The following is a 9,982-nucleotide window of genomic DNA, read 5'->3' on the forward strand; positions in this document are numbered from 1 at the left end:
GAATGCTTAACATTGAGGATCGGGTGAAAAAGGCATCAGTGGCTCTCTACTGCTGCAGGGCGGGCAATTGGTAAGAGTTGGTGCCTATCGTTGAAGGTAATTTCCTGGCTCAATGAAACGCCCATAATGTTTTATGGAGTTGTCATCTCTTGGAATGCACAAGAGAGGACTAGGCTATTCGGGAAGCTTGAGTAGATACAGCAGGCCACCCTCCTTGGAATCACTTTAAAATACTCCCTTCCCAAGGGAGGTAAACATCTATATACTTTAATGGCCAAGTTTCAGTGAGGAATTTTGGCAAGCTACGCATGCGCTCTTTTTAAATTTTGTATAATTATTTAGATTTATTTGGGCAACCACGAGTCGCTTTTACCCTGAAAAGAGGGAGTGGGTTTACCTTTAAGTACATTACCGACTGCTCTAAAAGTATGACCAGTACATTTGCAGCTGCAAACTCTTTCTAGCCGAGAGTGGAACTAATGCGGTTAAAGCATCTTCTTGAACGCACAAGGGAGCAACTCACATTTGTGGAGATTAAATTGAAAGTACACTGGCACATCGTAACTCAGCAACTTTGCTCTCCTCACTCAAGCAATTTGCTTAAATTTTTATCAACCGCATCCTCACTGTCGCAGTTGCTTAGAGAACGATGAGGTTGACTTGTCTCAACAGCTTTTGAAATAACCAGGGTAGTGTTTTTATCTGGGACTGAAATTTTTTTTAATATAGTCGTCGTGTTTTATAGCTCCAATGACTCATTAAATACAACAGAAATTCAGCTCAGGAGCACATGTAAACTCGTGGCCACGCAAACCTTACCACCCTTTTTTAAATTTGGTAGAATTTTTTAAATTAATAAAAAAAAACTATTTTTGTTTTTAAGTATATGTATATATGTATGTAATTCATACTGCACCAAAAACTATACAAATAAAAATTTCAAACAAAATTTAGAAAAGTTTAACAAATTTTCATCGAAATTTCAAACTTTTTAATGAAAATTTTTAGTTTAACAGCCCATTTAATAATTTTAGTATAATAACGCGCATTTTGAAGTGGCTCAAAGCTATCGGTGGTTTTTGAAAGTTTTTTTGCCGACGGTCTTGCGTAATTTTTTTCCAGGGCTTCGATGCGGAGCGGAGCAACGGAATTTAGCAGGAGCGGAGCTGGAGCAAAGAGCTAAAAAAATTCTTAGCTCCTTAAGGAAAAATTTTCTGTTAATAAATTTACATAAATTTTTGTTATTTTTTTTCCACTGAAACGTGTTAAATAAGTTTCCATTCTATTTATTTTATTTGCCAATACTGAGTAAGAAGGAATGAGCTTTTTCTGTGCAGTTATCTGTTTATGCTTCACAATGATAAAAGAAAAATACAAATTTCACAAGTTTTCGAAACTAAAATTATTTTGGAAGTTATAGCTATTAACTTTTTTCGAAATTGTTTACATTTTATTTGTTTTCTCGCGATTGGTAATATCGATTGTGCCAATTTTTTAAACAGTTAAGAATGATGATATTTTCTTCCCATTCTTATTTCTTATTTTGTCAGATTTTTTTTTGTTTGTAAAAGTTATTAAAATTTTTTAAAATATGACTTACTTCTCAATCGGGAGCGGAGCTCGGAGCGAAATAAAGTACCGGAGTGAAACTAGAGAGGAGCGATGAAAAAACCTTTGCTCCGAAGCCTTGGGGTTTTCCACGTAACTAATGCTTTTTATATTGGAAAAATTCGAAACATGTATGGAAAAAAAATCTCAAAAATCCACCAGAACTTTGAGCTATTTCAAAATTGCACATTATTATACTAAAATTTAATGGGCTAATAAACTCCATTTCAGAAATTTTCCTAAAAATTTTATAAATTTTGCTAAATTTTGCACAAAGTTGGAAACTTTAATGTACTATATAGTTTTTGTTGCGGTTTTTACTATACTACAAAATAATAAATTGTTTTTGTAAAAATTTACAAAATTCTACCAAAGTTAAAAAAACAGTACTGGTAAGGTTTGCTTGCACCATTCTTTGACTTTTTCCAACTCTCATAGAAGACACGCACAGTTGTGTATGCGCAGTTCAAGCGAAAGTCAAGAAACAATGCAAAAAAATAAATCATATAAATTCCACTGATAATATTAATGATTTTATTTTTATGAATGAAAACGCGTACATATTGGCAATTTACAACCGGATTTTATTGCGTTGTGTCGAGCGGACGTGCCAAAACGGACAAGCGGAAGCGGAGCGAAGAAAAATGCGAAAGATTGCATGAATAATGCGACTTTGAGGAGGCGGTGAATAACTGCATGAATGAGTAAATGTGTGTGAATGCAGAAAAACTATAAAACAAAAACATAAAAGAAATAGAAATAGAAATGAAATCAATAAAAATCGGCAATAAGCAAGTGCTGCAATTGCATACAAACTAACATAGTATTCGTAGTAAGTATGCATGTATGTATGTGCATATGAAAAATTGCAACTTTGTGCCAGTGCAGCGTAATCGAAGTTTGGTTTGCTGTTATTGTGACAATAATTAAATTGCAGCTTAACATTGATAGGTACATATACATATATACAGTGACTAAAAACGAATGACCATGTGTTGATTTTATTTTTTAAATACGTATTAGTAATGCTTTTCGAGTAAATTCTTTTTTTGTTATTTTTCAAGCTTAACCAAAATTATATAAATCACAGTTTCGAACTTTATACAAAATTTAGGAAAACTCAACAAAAATTTCATCAAAATTTAAACCGTTTAATCTGAATCTTTAGAACATTTTTTGGTATGCAGTTTTATAGTCCATACAATTTTAGTCTAATGAAGTTTCAACCGGCTAAAAAATCGCGTTTTATTTTTGAAAATTTTTTTTTAAATCTGCTTTTGCGTTTTTTATATAACAAGAGCAATTTACAAAAACTGGCTTTGATATATTAAAATTTTGTTGCGAACAGTATTCCATATTTTTTTTCATAAGAAATACATGCTTATATGGAAATAAGTTCAAAAATCAAAAATCCGTCGCAAAAAAAATTCTCCCGTTTAAAACTTGCACTTCATTAGATTAAAATTGTATGGGCTATAAAATTGCAATATTTTAAAGATTCAGATTAAAAAGTTGAAATTTTGATTAAAAAATCCTTGGATTTTCGTACATTTTGTATAAAGTTTTAAACTGTGGTTTGAATGGTTTTGGTTAAAGCTTGGACGGTGTTTTTATAGAAGAATAACAAAAAAATTTTAGCTCGAAAAACATTACGAGTATTAAAATAAAATCAACACGTGGTCATTTGTTTGAGTCACTGTATGTACATACATATGTACGTGCAATATTTAAGTGCGTAGGCTAGAAAAATGGTTTGTTTGTTGTTTGATGGCAATTTTTATGTTCACTTGGAATTGGCATACATACATATGTATGTACAATCAGACAAGAGCCAGAGACCAGCTTGAAAGTGTATAGCAATAAGTTAAGAGTGTCTGCTTAGTACTTTGTAGGCTTAACTACTTTGAGATTTTATTATTTTTTCGCTTCGCCGATATTCATTTGGTGCATTTCGTGCTGTATGAATAGTGTGCAATTAAGTGCTTGTATATGTATACATGTGCATGTGAGTATGTTTTGCGAGAGGTGTCAATTACTTGGAGGCTATAAAAACGACACTTTGCCCCAACACCTACGCTCCAGCTTTTGGCTTGGCTATACGATTATTAGTTGCTTTTGCAACATGTCACTGTTGCAAGATTGCCACTTAAGATAATGTGGCATTAGACATTTTGATAAGCGTAACGTAATTAAGTTAGAAGCTCGTAAAATTTTTTATTAGCCTAGCGTTTGGCTTTTAAGTCGCTGCTGAATTCGAACATAACGGTTGTTACAATGTCTTAATATGATTTGATGCAACTTTTCGCTTTGGAGCAGTGTTACTGGCTTTATCGCTAGGGTGGATAAGCTAATTTTGAAATAAAATTGCATGGCACTATACATAACGAGACTTAACTGTCTAAATAACGAAAAGGAATTTTTTTTTCAAAATGCATCTAGATGCTCTAGAAGCATTTCTGCATAAAAAGGGAATTTTGAAAAAAAAATTACGCTTTCTTATTTTGGACGTTAAAAGATGTATGTAGTACTTAAAAAGCATTTCTTCCATATAATGCATCAACAAAATTAATTATTACATGGAAGATAATGCCCAACACCCTCGACAAAAAAAAAAATCTAAAAAATCAACGGTACATTTTATTACACGTAAATTGAATGCGCTACAAACCTACGTACTCGAAACTTTTCCAAAAAGTGTAGATAAAAAGTTTGAAATTTTCATGAATTTTTTTTTTTTTAAATTCGATCAATCTGTGTGAACTTTGTGTAAGCTTTGAAACTTTTTTTGATATGATTTCTATTATGTATAGATCGAACTACAATTTACATAAAAGAAAATTATTAAAAATAAATAAAGCAACACCATTCTGAATTTTGGTGCTATTATTTTGACCGCAACTGTATGTACATCTGGGACTAATAAATTTATTAAATTTTTTATTTTTTTTTTTTGGGGTAATATCAGCTGATTAATTCCAATTAATTCTATTTCTGCTACAGTTTATTTAATTTTTTTACAATTTCCAGGGATCGTAATTTTTATGAGTATAATAGTTTCAATCAACATTTAAATAATTTTTTATGATAATTCGCCGTATGCATAAAAACTAAGCAATTGCTTTTTCTTAAAATTTCACACATTTCACTTAAATTTATTTGAACAAATTGAGTAAAAGATCTGAAAATTTAAGAAAAAGCATTTGCTTAGGTTTTATGCACACTGACCAATAATTATTAACTAGTTTTACTCAGAATGAAACATTCTTTTCGTAGTAGGTAATAACTAAAGGAAACTATTTTCTTTGAAATTTTAGCAAAAATGTTGTAGAAGTGGAATAAATAATAAAAATTGGAGCAAATCTCAGATAAATTCCAAAAATTGTTCACATAATTATAATATATGTATGTAATTGATTTAGTTTACAAAAATATTAGATAAAGAAATCAATATCAGGTAATTGTAGTTGTTATTTGTGTGCGAAAATCGTGCAATTTTGCTTAGTAAGTTTCACTTCTATATAATCAATAGAACGTGAACACACCTTCAGAAGTATGTATGTACATACAGAAATATGTAAATTTTTGTAAGCAAACAAATCAATGACAAAGTTAAATATACATACAAAAAATAATATCTGACGAAAAATTAACGCAAATGCGAAACTGAAAATTAGCTAGGAAAGTAAAATATAAAACGTGATAAGAGATATGAAAACAGCTTAAAAAATAATTATGCACTTCAAATACATATCGATCTGCAATAACGACGCAAATCAAACTTCAAAAAATAAAAACCCTTACCACTGTTAAGTGGCTCATGTCTCCAATCCTTGTCTAATTCACGTCTAATCCTTACTACTTCCTTCAGTACTCCTTCCAATCTACTTAAGAAAGGATTATAAATGGACTAGACAAGGATGGATTTTTATTTTCTTTTTTTGAATTTTGAATTGTGTCATTGTTGCAGAGGACCATCGGTATGTACTCGTATTGTATTTAACATTCAATATTTAATTTCGCTATTCGCATTTTTTACTTAATTTACAAAAGTATGTATGTATGGTTTTTTTTCGCTTTTTTAATTGCACTTGCCATTTTGTTAGAATAAAAAATCTAAATCACAGCTGCTGATAACCGAAAATAGCAAATAGAAAAGTGATTGTACGAAAATATAGCGATTCGTAATTGCTTGTGTATGTTTGTTCATACATACATACATATGTATATGTATATATAATTAGTGTAAATTTGCAGAACCACGCAAAAAGCTTATCAGCATGTAGAAATATGGGCGCGTGCTTTCAACAGCGTACTAATATTGTCATTTTCAATTTAATAACAAGAGCGGATCAAAAATTGTTGTACACAATGAAGGCACATTTGTTGAAAACTTAGGTATCACCTGAAATGCAAAAAGACGTAACAAACATCGTCGCTGAAATTCAAAAAGTCGTAACTAAACTTAGTAAAAAATCACACATCATTTAATGAAAAAATAAAAATAAAAATATTTAGTCACGACTTTTTCCGATGTAACAACATCGTAACTGAAAAGGAAAAATTATAAAAAATAAAAATAAAAATATTTAGTCACGACTTTTTCCTTTTCATATTTTTATTTTTTATTTTTTATTTTTTATAATTATAATAATAATAATTATTATTATTATAAAAAATAAAAATAAAAATATTTAGTCACGACTTTTTCCATTTCAGTTACGATGTTGTTACGTCCTTTTGCATTTCAGGTGACGATATGTACATATGTATCTACATATCATCGTTTAAAGTACAAAACCGCGTATCGTCGTTCTGCAAAACCTCGTACTGACAATTGTGCCAAAACATATATTTGCTCACCGGAAGCTCCTGGCATCAAGCCTTTCTCCATTTATACTAAAATGTCGATTCTTAGACAAAGGAAGAAGAGATAATTAGGGATAAAAGAGAGAATCGTTTTGAAATAAGAATAGCTTTACTCTCTTAATCTTGGCAACCTCACATACAGTTTTTTTTGCATTTTCTTGATACGCGGTTTTGTACTTTAAACGACGACATAGGCATTATATGTATGTATGTATGTACGTCGTTTTAAAATAAAAGATACAAAATTACGAGGCAAAGTGCTTTCATAAGTAAGTGTTAATTTGTTTAAAGGGACTTCAACGGAGTCACGTTTTGCGCGATTGCGAATGTTTTTTTTTTTATAGAAATAAAACAAAAACAATTACTTTAATTGATTCCTAGAATTCTCTATAAAAAAGAACTGAAATATATCTACTGAACTGACTTATCTGATAGAGGAGTTATCACTTCCTTGGGCACGAGTACATACATACATTCAGTGTCAAAAGTATGCATACCCTGCTGCAAATACTTGTACGAGTATGTACATTTTACGAATCCAAACACATTTTTTCAATGACATAGAGATTAATAAAAATATAGTTCATTCAACAGCAAAAACCACAAGAATAAATTATTTTTTAATTTCATACAGAACTCGGGGAAAATGCAAGAAATTTTCATTAATATTTTAAACTTTTCAATTCGATTTCTGAGAAAAATTTCGAATAAGCAGTTGTGTAGCTAATTTTTGCTGCAGCAGCAGTCACCAAGGCGAATTTATAAAAGGTGGTGTTACTGGCGAATTTAGGTTTTCGCCGCAGTCCTTCTGAATGTCAAAATTATGTGTTTGTTGTAAACAAGACGAGTTCATTTTACAACAAATACATCATTTTGACATTCACGGCGAAAATATAAATTCGCCAGTAACACCACCTTGTTTAAATTCGCTTTGGCAGTCACTCTCCGTAAATATTAACTTCCACAACCTAGTACATTCTGTGCTTACATAAATATGTATATTCGATACAAAACATGCCGAGTAAATGGTCCAAACAGAAATAAAAGACACAAGTCTACATTCTTAAAGCATGAAAAACGCAATAAATAAAATAAATTTAAATATGTAAATAAATACGAATCTGACTAAAAATGTAATAGCAGTCCAGCCGTTGTTATGGATCCATGCCGATGCACCCAAAACAAATATGTATAATGAGCAGTCAAATCCCTGTCGGAAATTTGAATTGCTTCTAGCTTATGACTTTTTAAAACAACGTTATTTTGGAACAAGTTTAAAAACAGCATCTTTAGGAAATAAAGTTGCACTGAAAGATATCTTTCAGTATTACTCTACTGCGATATTTGTTAAATTGAATTTTTTCTGAAGATAAAAAATAGACCCATCTGAGAAGTTCTAAATCACTTAACAAGTGGGAGTGGAAAAAGAAAGCAAGATAGTAGTAGCTGAACAAGTTGAGAATAAATAATGGAGCCAAAGCTTTCTCATGGATGAGTTAGGGACAGCGCTGAATAACATTGTCCATCAAATATTCTACTATCGAAATATTTCTTCTGTATTCCCTAAGCTCTGCATAGATCATAAGGCATGTGCCAAAGAAATTGTAATTGCAAAAAAATATTTTACATTTGTTCAAGCCAACCTCATTGATCTTTAAAAAAGAATTGTCAAAGAGGTGGATGTTATGTACCGCAAAAAAGTTTTCCGGATTATTGAACCGTTTAAAGCCGGCCGTCATTCATATTGATCAAAATAAAGGTGCCAGTGATAAAAAGGTGTATAAGGAGCAAAAAGTTTAGATAAAACGCTGTCAAGAAAGAGATCACAAGAAAACGTTGAATAATGGACGACCAGACGTACATATTGAGGAAATGTCGCTGGAAATTTCAGAGCAAAACAATAATAAAAATTTCCTGTTTGGCTGGCTTGTAGAAAAAAAGTTGTCTAATTTGTAGCAACGGTAACTATCAATAGCGTTATACATACAGTCGCAAACAAAAGTATTGGCACAGTGAATTTTTCGCAATATATGCAACGTTTTTTATTCTAATTCATTTTCGATAAATTTTTATAAAAATATAGTTCATTTTACCACCAAAAAAACATAAAAATAAAATCTCTAAACTTTGTGCAAAACTCAGGAAAATTCAATAAATTTACACACTAACACATGAAACAATTGCATGGTTCAACTACACCAATCGCCACCGGCATCGCCTACTTACAACCTTTTAGATGTTGAGTAATTTTAATCAGCAAGAATAAAAGACAACCGTCGCAAATTCTTAATTAAAGTGGATATAAAATTGGTTACCATGGGTATATACTTAGGCCCTATGAGTAAAATAATAGGCTCATTTATTAATAATACTTTTATTTAAAACAAGATTAGATTTGAATTTATCAACAGAATTTAACGAATAGTAATATTAGGTTTATGCTTTTTTCATAGCCGCTAAAATTTCCGACTGGGTAGTTGATAAGAATGGATGCGCGTATAATTGTCAGTTTAAAGAGTCAGTTACAAATATACACATTTATGTACATTAGAGGAAGTCAGTCAGCTGGTGCAAGCAAGCAACGGAGTCACTTTTCAGGACGCCCGCGCATGATGCCTGAATTAGTTTTGGGCATCTTCGGAGCGTAGACTACGGAATTGAATATAGTATAAATAGTGCTTATGTGGACTTGGCATGATGGTACTATGCATTGCATATGTCTGCGCATATATACATATATATATTCATGATGCACTGCATGTGCGCTTGTATGGATATTGGAATGTGCGCCGACTCCTAAGTTAAGACGTAAATCCGCAGCGACAACTTCCGCTCAACGGAAAAAAAGTGAAAAAACATTATTACGAAATGAACAAAATTTTTTGCGGATGTAGAAATACATATTCGCATACACATCCATATATAATCGGGTATCTACATCTGAATGTAGTACGTACTTAAAATCATTCAACATTTGAAATGAATTTCTAGTGAAGTAAAGCCAAAATATGCCAATTTCGTGCTTAAAATAAGTACAACAAAATTTTGTTTTTCGCTAATTACATCACTTAAATACACATTTTCTGAGAACCAATAACGAAACATTTGTTTATTTTGTAGAGCAAAAGTATCAATGAAAATTCCGGTTCGGTTATGTGTTCAAGTTAATTAATGAAATTTCATTTCGTTAGCCAAAATAATGAAATAATTTTAGCCAATATGTATAAATAAAGCCTAATAAATTACAACATCAGCAACAACAATAACAAGAGCAAATTTTGTGCTTTATTGAGAAGATTTTATTTTTGGCATTTATTCAATAAAGCAAGCGAATTTAAAAATTTAAATTTTTTTCACAAAAATTGCTGCGTCATCGCGCACAGTAAGGCTATTAAAAGCGCGTTAATTGCCGTTGAGTTGTAAATTTGTTGTAAACAATGTTTTGTTTTTAATTGATTTGACGTGGTTGGGCTCTCTAAGTGTATACTTTTTTGGAATATCCAAAAAA

This window comes from Rhagoletis pomonella, unplaced genomic scaffold (assembly GCF_013731165.1).
Source record: "Rhagoletis pomonella isolate Grant_MI unplaced genomic scaffold, Rhpom_1.0 Rhpom_scaffold_00006, whole genome shotgun sequence".
Lineage (NCBI taxonomy): Eukaryota > Metazoa > Arthropoda > Insecta > Diptera > Tephritidae > Rhagoletis > Rhagoletis pomonella.